The sequence below is a fragment of the Pogona vitticeps genome, chromosome 2 (genome assembly GCF_051106095.1).
Source record: "Pogona vitticeps strain Pit_001003342236 chromosome 2, PviZW2.1, whole genome shotgun sequence".
In the NCBI taxonomy this organism is placed as follows: Eukaryota; Metazoa; Chordata; class Lepidosauria; order Squamata; family Agamidae; genus Pogona; species Pogona vitticeps.
The window spans coordinates 116,501,875-116,519,935 of NC_135784.1; the positions used below are offsets into that span (position 1 = coordinate 116,501,875).

General features: G+C 39.5%; 1 long non-coding RNA gene across 1 annotated transcript; it reads right to left on the bottom strand.

The window, feature by feature from the left end:
* Positions 1-8,105: 8,105 nt before the first annotated feature.
* Positions 8,106-10,533, bottom strand: LOC144586863 (uncharacterized). Its single transcript, XR_013541931.1, has 2 exons — positions 10,217-10,533; positions 8,106-10,164 (listed from the first exon to the last, which is right to left on the bottom strand). It is a non-coding gene; the product is annotated as an uncharacterized LOC144586863 (long non-coding RNA).
* Positions 10,534-18,061: the final 7,528 nt, after the last annotated feature.

Below are 18,061 nucleotides of genomic sequence, written 5' to 3' on the forward strand. Positions count from 1 at the left end.
GAGGGAGAAGGAGTTCATTAAGTCATACAACAACGACACATCCTTTTGCCAACTTTTATTGGGGGGAAAAGTTCTGTTACAGGTAAGTGCTGAGTTAAGTACAGAGTGAATGCTGCTCAACAAGTGTACTCTGCCTATGGAATGTATGTCAGGTAGGCACCTGCTCTGAGCTCATGAGTCATGTGGAATTTAAGTGACAGTGGGCTGGGCTGGTGATTTATAAGTAACTCAGCAGGGTGTTTGATCTGCATCACCTTTGTAATCTTTAGCACTTTGCACACCTGCAATAGATTCCTATCATTTTACAATTAGGTCTGCAGCCCAGGAGATAATTAATTGCTCACCAGCACAATCTCCAGATGCTGGACAAGAACCAGCTCTTTCCACCTGTGGTGCAAGGCATCATCATCAGCAACATGAAGGTTTGCCAGTTTTATGTTAGTTAGCTTATCTGCAGTTAGAAGGAGTGATCCAAGCTTTGATACTATATAATCCTTGTATTTAAAAAATGCTGAGGTGGGGTGGGGCACTTGGAAATTTAGTTTCAGGAATCCTTGGGCTTCTAGTTTGGTGAGCAACTGAGGGTCAATTTGTACAATACAGCTAACTTGTGTTTTTTGAAGCAGCAATGAGTGCTGCTGTGCACACGAAGGCTTTCCCAGTGCCAACTTATTTAGCTGTTTCCTATTGAACTTCCCTCCTCCAGGAGTGTGCACCCAGGGTGTTCACACATACGTGACCACCCACCTGTCCCTTGGAATTCCAGCCTTGGGTTGGAGAGAGAGAGCACACACGTCTGGTGAGGGTGTCCTTTTAGAAATGCCGGGTTAAATGCTTGTTCCAAGGGAATGCAAACTGCAGTGCAAACACCATGTGACTGCCACGTGACTTGGAGTCAATTTAACTCAATGTCATTTAGACATATTCCAAACCGTTGCTTTAATGCAAATGAGCCCTGAGTAAATCATATCTGAAACCTGGGTCAAGCATCTGGCCTTGACATCCCAAATAAATGATTCTATATGGGGAGTACATGCATTTTCATTTCACATTCTCCTATTCCTGAGCAATTTAAAGGAGCAGAATAGATCTGTTTTGTTTTGTTTTGTTTTTTACAGAACCAATTCAGAGGGGTACCTCTGAATGTGTTTAATGGAATTCTTATCTGAGAACAACAGCAATCTCAGCTGATTCATTTTATTTTTCTGGTGCTGTACTGGTTGGTTGGTTGTTTGGTTGGTTGGTTGGTTGGTTTATTCATTTATTCATTCACTCATTCACAGAACTACTCTGGGCACTTTACATAAAAAACTGAACTTATAGTTGAGAAATAGATACCTGGATACCTGAAGGACTGCCTCCTTCCATATGAACCTCCCTGGCAGTTAAGATCTAGCCAGGGGGCCCTTTTGAAAGAGCCGTCCCTTAAGGAGTAAGAGGGAGGGCTTGTAGACAAAGGGCCTTTTCGGCAGCTGCCTCCAGACTATGGAATGCCCTCCCAACTGAGATTCGTTTGGTGCCGATGCTGTTGACATTTTGGCGCCAGGTCAAAACCTTCTTGTTCCAGAAGGCTTGTAATTGAAATAATATCAACTGTGGGTTCTGATGGCGATTTTAGAGTATATATTTTAATTGTATTTTATTTTTTTAAATAGTATTTTAATTGTTGTAAGCCGCCCAGAGACCTTTGTGGGTGGCATATAAGTTAAACAAACAAACAAACAAACAAACAAATTCTTTCCTTTCCTTCTGAGAACTCCTCTTGCAAAGTTCTCTCTCTGAGTTTGTGGTGCTAAAATGAAATTTGTATGCTTGCCATATGTATGAAAGGTAATTCATTGTGCCTAATTCTAAAGAAAAAGATTGTAGGCCTTCAAGTTCTGAGATAAACAACCATGTTTGCCTCTTCAGTAGAAAATGAATAGTTAAACATTTCCCAAGTGGTAGAAAGGAAGACGATCAGTTGACTACACCTCCCTTCCCAGGCCAGCCACTCTTCCTTTTGAATCCCTGAGTTGTAGTAGCATCAACCTTGGCCTGTAAAGGTTGGAGTTCTGTGATTGCCTACAACTAAACTGTGTGCACATGTTCTTATGAATATCACAGATTTTCCTTTTAGGGGCCAATCTGTCTCCAGTACAAAATAAAGAGAACTAACTCATTTGTGAATGAAGCAGGGAAGGAGATGATCAGGTAATAGGCTAAAAGAACCTCAAACAAATATCTACGGATTTTGAAAACTGAGAATTTCTTAATGTGAGGGCCTGTCCCTAGGAACCTCATTTGTTTGCTACAGGGAAAAAATGTCAAAAGGTTCTTGGGGTAACGTGGTGACTATTAGGTTATATATCAAACAACAAAAAGGCTGTTCAGTATTAGGGTTTAAGCAGCCAGAAAACATTGACACTGCAACCCTCTAGGCACTTGTACTCAGAACTATTTTCCAATGTGGGTCATTGGGCTTATTTCTAGTAAGTGTCTTTAGGACTGAAGCCATAGTGGTGCACAGCTGCTGTGTTAATTAGAGTGCCTTGGCCTGTCCTGCCAGAGCTCATTTGGAGGGAATAATATTTAAATTTGTCTTTTTAAAAATCCCTCTGTGTGGCAGCGCTATGGACAAAGATACTGATGGAATGTCCTTTGATTTGGCTTCACTTCTATGGCCTGCTGGTTCATTGCATTTGTTCTGAACTTAATGAGAAAACTTTGCCAGTAGGAAGTATCTTTTCTGCATGCTAGGACACTTTCTTAATGGTGTGCGCATGTGTTTTCAGGGTTTCTTCCTTTCTTTTTTAAACAAAAACTCACAGGATGTTGCAAATATTATCTCTTGGGATTTTAAAAAGTGAATACCTTATTTTGTTTTCAAAAGGCAAAGGGCATAGAAGCAGAAGTGCCATGTGTGACTGCAAAGGCACTTCCACAAAGCAACTGCACTGGATTCCGTCAAGGCCCTTCCTGCTGAAGCCATTGTGCCCCCACCCAGTGCAATCCCTGAGTGTCTTCACAACTTCAAGAGCAGCTTCCAGAGTAGCCCCAAGCTCAGGATGCAACTGTGCAGGATGGGGCAGTGAGACAGAAAGTTTGGAAAGCCCTGCTAGAAATCAATTTCCATTCAATATTGAAAAGTTGCTGCTTAAAGACAGTCTTTAGGTGGCATAAGCTGGCTGGATAGTTCAGTGGTTTAAGTACCATGTTTTCCCAAAATTAAGACAGGATCTTATATTAATTTTTGCTCCAAAAAACGCATTAGGGCTTATTTTCAAGAGATGTTTTATATATTTTTTTTTCATGTACAACAATTTACATCTATTCAAATATAGTCATGTCATCTTCTGGTTGCTGCACAATGGTGGAGGGCAGGGTTTCACTTAACTGGCGCATATTTTGGGGGTAGGGCTTATATTAAGAACACCCTGAAAAATTGTACTAGGGCTTATTTTCAGGTTAGGTCTTATTTTTGGGGAAACAGGGTATCTGGCTGTGGAGCGAGACATTGGTTAGTTCAGTTCTTTACTATGCCTCCGAGGAGAAGAGCCAGTCTGTATACCCTTGGGCAAGCTGCACACACACTCCCAGGGTGCTGGGACAACCAAAGGTCACCCCGTGTTTATAAAAATAACTATTTGGAACCTTAAAAAGGTGGGGGTAGTTTGCATATTTTCATGTAACTTGGTGCAAGACAGACCACTGAGCTCCATGGGATGGGATGGGAAAAATTGCCCCAGATATGGCAAAATGGCTCACCACCTTGTTCTGTGGTTTTACATGTCTGATTAGGAATAGTCTGCCGCATTACTTTTTTCTTGTTTGAATGCGAGTTATAGTATTTGTAGCTCTAGAAATATTCTTAGAATGAAACATTGTCTTTATGAAAGTCACTTCTGGAGATACACACACACGCACACGCATGTACATGACTTTTCTCCAGCATAAGAGGCAAGTAAAATAAAATAATTACTTGTAGTCTTTGGCTTTACCAGATGACATGAATATAAAGCAGAAGTTCACCTGTCCTGGATGTAAGAATGTGGTACAAAATGGGTGTGTATGTACAGTACATTTAAGCCTTTAAGCAAGGTACCGTGTTTATTCTAAGGCGAGCCTGTACCCTGATATATACTCATGTAGGCCTCAGGTCACTTCTTCTTCTTTGGTAAAAATTAGTCCAGGTCATCCCTTCTTAGAAAGCAGAGGCTTCTTTCTCTCCCCCCACTCCCCGTGCCTGTTTCTGATACATACATGAACACGGTTTAATATCCCACTCCAAAAGGCCAAAGAAGAAATTATTTAACAAGGACAACAACACGTAAGAAAACTCATGCCTTTTCCCCAAAAATACTGTGTGACCCTATTGGGAGTCCTGATCCCCAGGATGAGAAAAACTGGCATAGAGAAAATGCTCCACCCAATTTAGAAGGATCATCAGACTTTCTATTTAGCAGTTTCAGAGGCTGAAGTTCCTGCCACGGAGCAGGGGAGGCCATTTTGTCCATCCTGTTGGAAAGATGTGTGTTTGGCCATACAGTATCCTAATATCATAGACCGCTGGTGGAAGATGTCTTGTTATTTGTAAATATATTCTTCTTGTCACAAGGCATCTGGAATATATTAGCTGATCCATTTACTGACCTTCCACAGCCATGCTGACATCAGTTGTGTCTGTTTTCCATGATTGAACACAGTTGCTTATGTTAAGACCTCTTTTTATAACAGTTTCAACAACAACCTCTATTGGTTCCATTATTGAATTTGATGCATTTATTTTCATACATTGAGGCAAAATTTTGTGTTCTGTTTGTCATGAAACTCCTATATTAAATCTATAACTTCCTGGGCCGTTCCTAGTTAACAGATGGCCCGAGATATGCTCTATTTCATTACTGGTTTTTATTATTGCTGGACTGAAAATTTCTCCCATAAGAATTTCAACCACACTCAACTGATTTAACAGGAAAGAAATTCCTTTTAAATAGAATTTCAGAGGAGAAGAAATTTCGGGAAAATTCTTGTGAGTAAAATTTAGGATTCTTGTGGTTATCCTACAGTATTTACTAGGCACATGGGTGTCATATGTGCATGTGTCTTATTGTTCACTGTACAATTTCTCTGGCAATTAGCAGCCTCCCCAGCTCCCCGCTTTTCAATTAAAGTTTGATGAAGATGTCATAAGGTAACTCCTCACACAGCATCTTTCCTTTTTATAAGGAAATGAAACACCCTGAGATGTTACTGTGAACTGAAAATATAACTGAAACAAATTCTAAGTGCCCCTGAGAATGAGGCAGAAAAATGAAAGTGTCTTTCATGGAGAGATAAAATTTGGGGAACTCAGAGGGCAAACTGGCATTTGACTCTCTGGTGTACAATAGTACCTTCTCTTAGACTGACTACAGTGGAATCTCTACTTATGAACGTCCCTAGCTATGAACGATCCAAGTTATGAACAGCTCCCAGACAGAGTTCTAGCTCCCGTCTTCTGATGAAGCTGGCCACAGAAACTGGGGAAATGTTAGGAATTAAAACCTCCAGGACATGGCCAAACAGCCCAAAAAAACCACAACAACCAAAACACATTGTACTCTGTTCCACTATGGAGCCAGGTTAGGTGTTTTGGACCATTTTTGCTTCTTAGAATCCATGAGTCTAAAAAACAATTTTCCAAAATCTATTTGTTTAAATAGTGTATAAAGAAAAAAGAAATGCACTAGAGTTTGATCCTTTTCATAAGCTAATGTGAAGCATAAGCTAATGTTAAGCTAATGTGAAGCTAGCTAGCTAGCTAGCTAGCTGTGTGTGTGTTTAGTCGTTTAGTCGTGTCCGACTCTTCGTGACCCCATGGACCAGAGCACGCCAGGCCCTCCTGTCTTCTACTGCCTCCCGGAGTTGTGTCAGGTTCATGTTGGTTGCTTCGCAGACACTGTCCAGCCATCTCATCCTCGGTCGTCCCCTTCTCCTCTTGCCATCACACCTTCCTAACATCAAGGTTTTTTCCAAGGACTCTTTTCTTCTCATGAGATGGCCAAAGTACTGGAGCCTCAGCTTCAGGATCTGTCCTTCAAGTGAGCATTCAGGGTTGATTTCCTTTAGAACTGATAGGTTTGTTCTCCTTGCAGTCCAGGGGATTCTCAAGAGCCTCCTCCAGCACCACAATTCAAAGGCATCAATTCTTCGGCGGTCTGCTTTCTTTATGGTCCAGCTCTCACTTCCATACATCACGACAGGAAAAACCATAGCTTTGACTATTCGGACTTTTGTTGGCAAGGTGATGTCTCTGCTTTTCAAGATGCTGTCAAGATGTGTCATCGCTTTCCTCCCAAGAAGAAGGCGCCTTTTAATTTCAGGGCTGCTGTCTCCATCTGCAGTGATCATGGAGCCCAGGAAGATAAAATTTGACACTGCCTCCATATCTTCCCCTTCTATTTCCCAGGAGGTGATGGGACCAGTGGCCATGATCTTAGTTTTTTTGATGTTGAGTTTCAGACCGTTTTTTGCACTCTCCTCTTTCACTCTCATTACAAGGTTCTTTAATTCCTCCTCACTTTCTGCCATCAGAGTGGTATCATCTGCATATCGGAGGTTGTTGATATTTCTTCCGGCAATCTTAATTCCGGCTTGGGTTTCTTCCAGTCCAGCCTTCCGCATGATGTATTCTGCATATAAGTTAAATAAGCTGGGCGACAATATACAGCCTTGCCGTACTCCTTTCCCAATTTTGAACCACTCAGTTGTTCCATGACCAGTTCTAACTGTTGCTTCCTGTCCCACATATAGGTTTCTCAGGAGACAGATAAAGTGGTCAGGCACTCCCATTTCTTTAAGAACTTGCCATAGTTTGCTGTGGTCCACACAGTCAAAGGCTTTCGCATAGTCAATGAAGCAGAAGTAGATATTTTTCTGGAACTCTCTGGCTTTCTCCATAATCCAGCGCAAGTTAGCAATTTGGTCTCGAGTTCCTCTGCCTCTTCGGAATCCAGTTTGTACTTCTGGGAGTTCTCGGTCCACATACTGCTGAAGCCTACCTTGGAGGATTTTGAGCATAACCTTGCTAGCGTGCGAAATGAGTGCAATTGTACGGTAGTTGGAGCATTCTTTGGCACTGCCTTTCTTTGGGATTGGGATGTAGACTGATCTTTTCCAATCCTCTGGCCACTGTTGAGTTTTCCAAACTTGCTGGCATATTGAATGTAGCACCTTAACAGCATCATCTTTCAAGATTTTAAATAGTTCAACTGGAATGCCATCACCTCCACTGGCCTTGTTGTTAGCCAGGCTTTCTAAGGCCCACTTGACTTCGCTCTCCAGGATGTCTGGCTCAAGGTCAGCAACTACATTGTCTGGGTTGTCCGGGATATCCAAATCTTTCTGATATAATTCATGGATTGCTGCCTTGTCGTGGCGAAGGGGCTTGAGTAACTCAGAGAAGCTATGGGCTATGCCGTGCAGGGACACCCAAGACGGACAGGACATAGTGGAGAGTTCCGACTAAACGCAATCCACCTGGAGTAGGAAATGGCAAGCCACTCCAGTATCTTTGCCAAGAACGCCCCATGATCAGAAACAAAAAGCTAGCTAGCTAGGTAATTTTAAATGCAATGAGAGAGAGAGAGAGAGAGAGAGAGAGAGAGAGAGAGAGATACTTATTTCAGTTTGTATGTTGTCTGTGTCTGCATCTGTATCATTCTTGTGCTCAATGTAGCACCCAGAAACATTCAGAAACTTTCTTTGGCACTCTGATAGTGACAGAATAAACAAGGTATACATGGAAAGAAAATGCTATGGATCTTCTGGCCTCTTTGACAAGCCTGCCACCCTGTGGCTTCACCACACTGTTACAACATTGACAGGAAATTGGAATTTCTCTTGTAACAACCATCTGTCAGATCTACTTTGACGTTGATTTCTGCATCGAGCAGGGGTTTGGACTTAAGGGCCCTATAGACCCCTTCGAACTCTATGATTCTTTGAGTTTTATCTGTAGCTTAAAAATTACTTGTATTTTATTTTGGGATACAAAGCAATCCTTTGCTAATATTCACCCTTACATATCTTTTATTGCTTGCATATTATATATTAATAAGAAAAAAATTTAAAGAGTTAGTAGCAAACATCTAGTAGCAAACATTAAAACCAGAAGCTAAATTTTGTTTTGAATTATTTTGAAGTGGGCCTTTTAATTTAACTATGCTTTAATAGTTGACCTTGTTGAATGTGTTTGTCTTTTATTTAATGTTACAATGAGCGTCTGCAGGGGAAAAGTTGCTTTAATTCAAATAAACAACCAGGAAATCAATAAACATACTATTTGCTGGATAACTCAGTGGTTTGGGCATCTGGCTATAAAACCAGAGGGTGGAAGTTCGATTCCCCTCTGTGCCTCCTTGAGAGGGACTAGACTTGAGGATCATAGGATTTCTTTCAGCTCTGCAGTTTAAAGTGCATTAACATTTGTAAGCTTTAAAGTAACATTATTTCATGAAATATCACACCAGTTTCTCATGAAAAAGATGACATCTCGCTTCTTCTGAAAACACTTGGATTGCAAAAATTGAATGGAAGACACCAGATTGACCTCAACTGATGGTTTTGAACAACTATTACACACAGGGTTTTTAAAAAATAAATAAATTACTTACTTACTTACTTACTTACTTACTTATTTATTTATTTATTTATTTATTTATTTATTTATTTATTTATTTATTTATTTATTTATTTTCACTTTGCAGAATATATTTTCTGGAGACTTGGTCAGCTTTACAATTTGATTCTTTGGCATAAAGAAGACCTTACTCTTTCAGTTCCTAGAATAGACCTTGGATGCTTCTTGGAGTCCTCAATGTGAATGAATTCCTAGCCTAATCATCATACATTATTAGTCTGTTTATCTTTGCCATGAAGTCTCCATCATCTCTCAACAAATGTTATGTGACCGCTGTTAAGATCATCCCTTGCTGGTATCTTTAACATTTTAGCTCCACCTCACCCCAAAACTTTAGCACAGATGGAAAATTTATGTTGATGGAAACGACAGTCTACACATCTAATGAAGTGGCCTGCAATTATCGAAAATTTAAGCCAAATGAAATTTGATAGTCTTCAAAGTGACACTAGATGATAGTTTTGGTCTCTTGACTGTTCTTTGTAAAATTACTGGGATTGTGTTAAGTAAGAGCAGAACTGCAGTCCCATGATCATGAGATATGACCACCAAAGGCCACAGAATTCGAATTCTAAAAGTGAACTTATAGCACAATTTCCTGAGACATGTTTCTGGTTCGAAAAGCTGGATAGATTTGTTCAGAAAAAAATTGTCAGTTTGACCTATCAGCTGGGGTTGGTGTGGAGTAAGAGTGGGACTGAACAGGGCCCCAATATTTCAACATTAAGCATCTGCTGTGATCACAAGCTACACATGTTATAGAAGGCAGAATTTGGGCCAAGAACTTGGTGTTACACTTGGTTCAGCAGAAGTAGAATCAATTAACCTTGTCAGATAGGTTGCAAGAATCAGATTTGCTGAATGCTGCAATTAGTTTAATGTAGAATTTTGTTTACTTGTAGAGCTCTGACCACAGATTTGACTTACATATTCCTATTTTTTCCAAAGGTGGTTTTGGACACTTCCTCTTACCTTACCAGCTCCAGCTCCTAAATTTCTAGGAATGAGAGTAATATGCTGAAACTTTCCTATAATCAAATGATTGGAAATGAATCTATGTCACACCTTGGAAATAATGGCCAAAATCCTCTTGAACAGTTCGCAGATGCTGTAACTTCCTGAGGCAAATTGTCCCAAATTAGGAAATCACTACAAATATTATCACTTGACACAACTTGTACCCTAAGTCACATATGCAACATATAATATATATGGCAATTTTTAACAAGACAATTCACCTCTAAATGCTACACTATTTGTGTTATGCCAGTGTAACTAGGCAAGAGGATTTGGGCCGATAATTATTAACTGCTGCACAGAGTAGGGCTTAAAGGCTACCAAATAAAAACCTAGATTAACTAGCTATAGTTGCAACAAATATTGAAGAGTGCAGGCAATGACTTAGTGCTTTACATCAGTGGTTCTTAACCTTTTTGAAAGAAACGTCCCCTTGAGCTATTGAGGAAGTTATCATCGCCCCCCTCCCTGAGGTGATATCTTACCTACCTACCTACCTACCTACCTACCTACCTACCTACCTACCTACCTACCTACCTACCTACCTACCTACCTACCTACCTACCTACCTACCTACCTAGTCTCCCTCCCACCCGGGTGCGAGGCAGCGCTTCACGGGGCAAGGATGAGGACCCAAGAGACCCTTTCCTTCCACCCGATCCACACTCAGTGCTCCCCCTAAAGGAGAAAGGTGAGACGTGGCAGGTAGAAAGAGCTGGATCATCTGGCGGTGGCAGCAGCACCGGATCTACTGCCAGCACTGTGGCTGCAGTCGCCTTCACAGGTTTGGCTCGCTCCAGCGCCCCCCTACCGCCCCCCTTCTGTTCTTTCGCCACCACACCGCCCCTTTTCATTCTACCACCCTCCTGAAAAATGAAATCGCCCCCTGGGGGGCATTATTGCCCATGTTAAGAACCACTGCTTTACATAAAGAAGGCAAGTGGTGAACTCATTTTGGGCAAAACCTAACAAAAATAACAATAGTGCATGTTTTGGTAGGACGTGGTCTATTTCAAGCATCTGTGAAATGTTTTTACTCAATATATTAGTCAAGAAAAAAAAAGATTTTGAGTGTAGTAAACACTGAGGACAGCACTTCCTTTTTTCCATTCAGGGGCACATCATCATCCAATGTCCTGGAAACAGGGAGGTTGTCAGATTATTTACAGTGTTAATTCATAATTTTTAAAAGAAATTGCCAAATTAGGTTGTGAAAAGAACATAGATCCAATATTTCCCTCTCTGTTTAAGATGCAAACTGTCATGATTTTTACTGAATTGAGAATTTCAAAACAATTTTTAGGAGCAAAAACAATGGTGCACCCTATAAGAATGTAAATTAATTTATTTGTATATGAATTATTGCAGTAGCAACAACCTACTTTATAAAGCTGCTTGTAGACACAGCAGTCCACAGAAGGTATCCCACTATTTTAACAGCCCAGCTGTAACCAGCCTATTCTGCTGGCCATGGACAGAAAGCTGTCTCTATTTTTTCTAGTCTTGTGTCCAACAAATCCTTATCAGAAGTTGGGAGTGCATCCAGATTCAGGCATGCTTAATGGGAACGACAGAAGTAATGCTTCCCTTCAATAACCCGCAGCTCAGAAAATTACCACATGGAAGGTCAGGAGACCCTGATTCAGGTGTCTCCCCCTTCTTTGAAGGGCTGTTTCAATCCATTTCCAGGCAAAATTCAAAGTGCTGATTCTAACCTATTAAGCCCTAAATGGCTTGGGTTCAAGCTATCTCAAGGACCATGTATCCCATTATGATTCTTCTCAGGTGTTAAAATCTTCAGGAGAGGACTTTCTCTTGGTGTGGCCACTTCCATAGCTGCATTTGGTGGACATGGGTGGGACCGCTCCCAGACTTTGGAGCTCCCTCCCACAAGAAACTAGGATGGCCCCATCTTTGCTATCCTTCTGCAAGCAGGCAAATACCTTTCTCTCTAGGAAGGTTTTCCTCAGTGACTGGCTGCCCAAATGGAGCTTTTAAATGCATGGAGTCACAATATTTATAGGAAATGGCTGATTTGTCAAATATTTGTCACTTTGTTTTCATCAATTCCATAGATCCTGATGAATATGAAGCAATGAACATTTACCTGCTTTTTATTCAAACGTGTGTTGCTCTGGAACAGTGGCTTCCCTCTCTGCCTATGCCTTGCGGAGCAGCTGTTCCTTGGGAACATAGGCAGAGAGAGGGAAGGCTAGGCTGCTGGAAGTTCTGCCAGCCTGGCTTGCTCTCTGTGCCTATGGACTATTCAAGCAGCTGTTCGGTGAGCACATAGACAGAGAAAACAAGTTAGGCTGCCAGAATGGAAACTGCCATTCCAGCAGCCTAGCCAGCTCTCTGTGCCTATGGACCCACCGAACAGCTGCTTGAATAGTCCATAGGCACAGAGAGCAAGCTAGGCTGCTGGAATGGAAGCCACTGCCACCATCTGCAAAGATGGCAGTAGTGGTGGAGGTGGTGGCACAGAGGCGGTGGCAGAGATGGCAGCAGTGACAATGGAGGAGGAGGAGCAGGCAGCAGGACAAGGTAGGGAGGTGATGGGACAGTATAAAGGGGGAACAGGGTGGGCTGTGGGGGCAGGAGTAAGGTAAAGGTAAAGGTTCCCCTTGACATTTAGTCCAGTTGTGTCCGACTCTAGGGTGTGATGCTCATCCCCATCTCCAAGCTGTAGAGCCAGCATTTGTCCAAAGACAGTTCCCATGGTCACGTGGCCAGCGTGACTAGACACAGAACTCTGTTACCTTCCCACCGAGGTGGTACCTATTTATCTACTCACATTTACATGCTTTCGAACTGCTAGGTTGGCAGGAGCTGAGACAAGTGACGGGAGCTCACTCTGTCACGTGGATTCAATCTTACGACTGCTAGTCTTCTGACCTTGCAGCACATGACCAAGACGAACCACCATTTTGGCAGTTTGTCCCCATCGCTAACAGTTGCACTTTACTGATTTGAATGTGTTTTGGTGGTGTTTTTGTTTGCCATTTTTTGGTGTATTATTTGACTCTTTTTAGTATTTGTATTCTTAATGTTTTGAGCTTCAAATATTGTCTTTTAAAAATATAAAGTGCCTTGGGTCCTTTTTAATGAGAAAAGCATTGTTGTTGTCATCGTCGTCATCATCATCATCATCATCAAATCCCTATTGCCTACCAGCACCCCATACCACAACCTACCTAATTCTGCAGGACCTACCTTCTTCAGCCTTTGAGGGTAGGCTTGAGGTGCTGCCAGGTGGAAGAAGGAATAGGAATATCTGATTCCACCAGTGAAGTTGCCTAAATCTGGATCCAATTCAGTATCAATGAGGAAATTATAATTATTTAAACCAATATTATCAGGAACCTTGTGGTGTGGTGGTTAAACTACAGTACTGCAGTGAAGACTCTGACTTTGATCCTGGTAGTTGGATAGAGGTTGACTCAATCTTCCATCCTTTCAAGGTTACTGAGTACCCAGCTTGCTGGGCGGTGGGGGGGGGGGGACCAATATGTAGCCTGCAGAATTAAATTACAAACCACCCAGATAGAGCTTTAAACGCTGTGGCCTGTATATAAGCAGCACACTTTGCTTTAAAGCATCCATATTTATTCCTCAAGCTGCTAATTCACTCCAATTTAAGAAAAACGTTTTTGTTGCCTGTATATGTTATATAATAGACTCTCTGTGAAATTTATGCTGATTTTATACTTTGTCCTTCTTTGTGCATCATTTAATGTGTGTTTATGGTTTGATTTTAATGGTTATATGATAAACACTGGGTTGTACAAGTTAATCTTGTTGAAACTGATGTCATGCTTAGTTACAGGTCTAATCTAGTTCTTACTGAAACTGGTGGGAGTAGAGAGCAAGCAATTTCACTGATATTCATCTCCCTGCTTTCAATGGTAAGTGCAAGGTTTCTGTTGCATGGGGAAGTATATTAGTAATGGGCAAATTACTGGTCAAAATCAAATTTACACGCTGTCTCTTACACTTGATAGGCTTTTTGTTTTTGTACAGGCCCTTCTCTATATGAAAAAGGTGGATGTTGTCATGTTTTTGTTTTTTGTTTTTTTGGAAGGGGAAATATATCCAGCATCCACTATAGCAAGGAAATAGAATAGGGAATGTTGAATAACAGTACTTGGATGCCAGTGGACTAAATAACCTGGATTTAGTATGAGGATCATATAGCAATCAGGCCTTGGAAGCACTACTGCTTAAATTTCTGGACAAACAGGTTAGACAGACTGTCAAGTAACAAATACTGTTAAGTACAGAAGAATTGCAAGAGCAAGCGTAGTTATTATTGCAACTCCCTGAAAAGGCCTGTATAGCTCTTGCTCTCTGCTTCGTCTACTGCAGTTGGCTACGTCCAGCTAACTCACCCTGCAGGAAGTGATGCTTGAAGGGCAGGCTGGAAAAGCGGTAAATGAGACAGGATGAAGCAGCACATACCTGTTCTGGGTGTAAATTGAGGTAAAGTATGCAAACAGTAAGAAGAATACCGCCGCTCCATTCTCCTGATATCCCAAAGGTCGTTGAATGATTTACTGAAGAAAACTGTCCTGTTGTTTGTGCATCAAGCGTCCCTCTTGGCTTGTACCTGTGCTAGGAAGACAATGGCGTTTGGGCCAACATTCCAGGCAGCTGCCATCTGTTTAGCTCACCTGAGCAATCCACAGGCTGTCAGTAAGAGCTGGGCTAAAGTTCGGCACAATCCTAGGAGGAGATTGTTGCTCAGTGAACCATACAAGCAATTTGGAGAGTGGGAAAGAGCGAGCACATCCTCTTGCCAAAGTGTTTTTTCTCCCTCACTGAGGCGCAGCACTATGCTCCCCTTTGTCTGATAGATAAGATTGTTTCTTTCACAGAATATGAGCACTCGAACTATCACGACATTATGATTACTTGGGACAAAGTCAAGGGCGAACAACTCCGATTGTCTAAATCTTTTGGACTGAAACTCCCATTATACCGCACGGTTGGTTATATTGGCTAGCTCATGGGAACGGAAGGCCAAAAAATATCTAAAGGACCATCGTTGCTCGCACCTTAACTAAGTGGGCATATCGCAGAGAGCTTGATACAGCTGTTCACAGTTTCTCCCCGGGTTTATTCTGTTGCCTTCAGAAATGAACCACAAGCTGGCAGAAGCTGCACTGTTTTAAACATTACTTCACATTTGATGCAATGGGCTGAGCTCTTGCAGCAGATGTGCTGAAATTCTGGGACCATATGGCATTTGCAGTGGCTGTGACAGCACTCTTGGGAGTTGAAGGGTTTGTTAGTATTTGGGTGAGTCCTGAAATCTCAAATCTACTGACAAATTAACAGCATAGTCCTACTGCAGTTCGCCAGATGTTCACAGGTTAATTTCACTTTATGTCAAAAGAGGACTGCATAGTTGTTTGATGGCGTGTGTGTGAATTGTGGCTCAATTAGTAAGTTACTCTCTTTTTTAATTTTGATATTTATTATTTTTAAAACAGAAAACAAATACAAAAATACAAATAATAGTGCCTACTATTCACAAAATTCTACTGTGCACCCCATACCCACGGGACCCCATTGAACAATATTTTTATTACAAACTTCCTTTACAAAATTGTATAGATTGTTGTTTAAAAGCTTTCCCCTTTCCTTTCACTAACACAAATTGAATAAATCTACCTCAAGTAGCATAAAAATTATTGGAACTTACTTCCCCTCTTTTCATCTTGAGTTCAATAGTCAATTTATCATTTAATGCAATGTTCCATACTTCACCACACCAATCTTCTAATTTAATATTATTTTTGTCTTTCCAAAACCTAGCTGTTAATATTCTAGCACTTGTCATAAAGTTAGTAATCAATTCGTTCAAATAATAATCAAGATCTATCTGATAATAAATTGACAACAAAGCAATTTTAGAGCTAAATTCAATATCTTTACCAAATATATCACATTTTCCCCTTAAAAATTAGTTTCCAAAATTTCTTAACAATTTACAATCCCTCCACATATGATAATACGTGCCAATTTCTTAATCACATTTCCAACAAGCTTTAGAGCAGTGGTGTCCAACCTTGGCCCTCCAGATGTTCTTGGACTTCAACTCCCAGAAATCCTGGCCAGCAGAGGTGGTGGTGAAGGCTTCTGGGAGCTGTAGTCTAAGAACATCTGGAGGGCCAAGGTTGGACAAGCCTGCTTTAGAGTAATCTGAATTTATTATATTTCAATACCACCTTAAACAGATTTTTTCCTTTATTCTTATCGACATTAACCTTAAAACTCTCATCCTCCACATTTTTATCCAATCCTCTACAGTATTTTAATTTCTGTCTTTAAATCATTTTCACAAATTAATTTCAAACCTTCTATTCCCCTCTCTTTTCCCTCTTGTTCCAAAATTATATTATATATTCTACTTACTACTCCCTTCATCAAAGCATCTTTCTGCATATCTTCATATGATGATAGAAATTGTTCATACTTAGTGCATTCTCTACATTTACTATTAGTTTTCAACCATTCATTTGTCCAAGTGTCTAACTAAATAAAATTATACCATGATAGTTTATTTGTTTGAAGTTTAACCATGAGCAACTTCTTCAATCTTTTTACTCATCCAATCCTTCAGTCTTACAACATTTTAATCATTAAACAAATCTACTAAATCCTTTAGATTTGAAGAAAAATTTTCTATTTTAGTCACTAATTTTAATGGTGAAGTGGAGGGACATAGCTTCTCTCTATAAAGGGGTTTTTCATCTGATTCATTGTATTTCTTTTTACTACATTAAACAAGTATTTTTCAACATTCCCATTTATTTCTGAGGAGTCCATATCCCACCAAATTAAGTTTTCTTTATTGTAAATCATCTCTCCAATAAATCTTAATAGATTTGCAAAATAATAATTTTTTTTACATTAGGCATACCTAAACCTCCTTTTTTGGGCCTTATACCAATACCTTTAATTTATTCTAGATTTTTTTACTTTGATTACAAAATCCATTAACTAATCCCTGCTAATCCTAGAAATCTTCTTCTTCTAATTGTATTGGGAGCATCCTATATAAAAAGGTAATTTTTGGTAATATTTTCATTTTAATGATAGCAATTCTCCCAAACCATGATAATTTCAATTTAGAATACTCTTGCGATTTATCTTTAATATCACTTTTTAGTTTATTGAAATTTTTCTCCTTTAATTTTTGAGTCATTTTAACTATATTTATACCTAAATATTTAATATGATTACACATTTTACAATTATATTTATTCATAAACATTTATTGTTTTTGTATATTATGATTAAACATAATTATTTGTCTTTTTTGCCAATTAATAATTAATCCTGTTATTTCCCCAAATTTTTCTAAGTGCTTTTTAATATTGTTCATATTCTCTAATGGGTTTTAATAGTCAATAATGAATCTTCAGCAAATAAATTAATTTTAATTGTGTCATTTTTTTCATCATGCTCTAAGTAATTCATCATTTCTTATTGCATTAGCTAGCAATTCTATAACCATATAAAACAATACTGGTGAAAGTGGACAGCCTTGTCTCGTACCTCAGCCTAGAAAAATCCATTCCGTTAAACCATCATCAACTATTACTTCTGAAGAATTATCTGAATACAATTGGTCTATAATCCCTCTAAATTTTTTGCCAAATCCCCAACCCTTTATAAGAAGTTTTCGTGTTGGCCATTCAACACAGTCAAAAGCCTTAAATATGTCTAATGATAAAAGTTGCTTTTATTTTTTCCTTTTCTATTTCATATATAATGTTCAAAACTCATCTGGTTAAATTATCCATTTGTCTTCCCTTAATAAAATCACACTGGTCTTCCTTAATATAATTTGCTATAAATATATTTAATCTATTTGCTAATATAGCAGTAAAAATCTTAGCATCTTGGTTTACTAGAGATATGGGTCTATAGGATCCCAAATCAGTTTTATCCTTGTTGGGTTTTGGAATAAGAATATTTAATGAATGCTTCCAAAAAGCAGGCATTGTCTCTCCTTCCATTTTTTTTTATTATAAAACATTTTTAACTTGGGTATCAAAATGGAACTAAAATACTTATAATATTCTGGACCCAATCCATCAGGCCCTGGTGTTTTACCATTTTTCAATTTATTAATAACTTTGGCAATTTCTTTTCTTTAATCTCTTCTTCTAGTATTCTTTTATCGTCTTCCAATAATTTAATTTTTAAATTCTCATTTATATAATTTTCTATATTTTCTTTCATTACATTATTTCTTTTATATAATTTCTGGGGAGAAATCATGAAATATCTTCAATTTATCTTTCATTATATTACAACTCTTACCTGTTCTATCTTTAATTATCCCTATTGAGTTTTTTTACTCTTCTATTT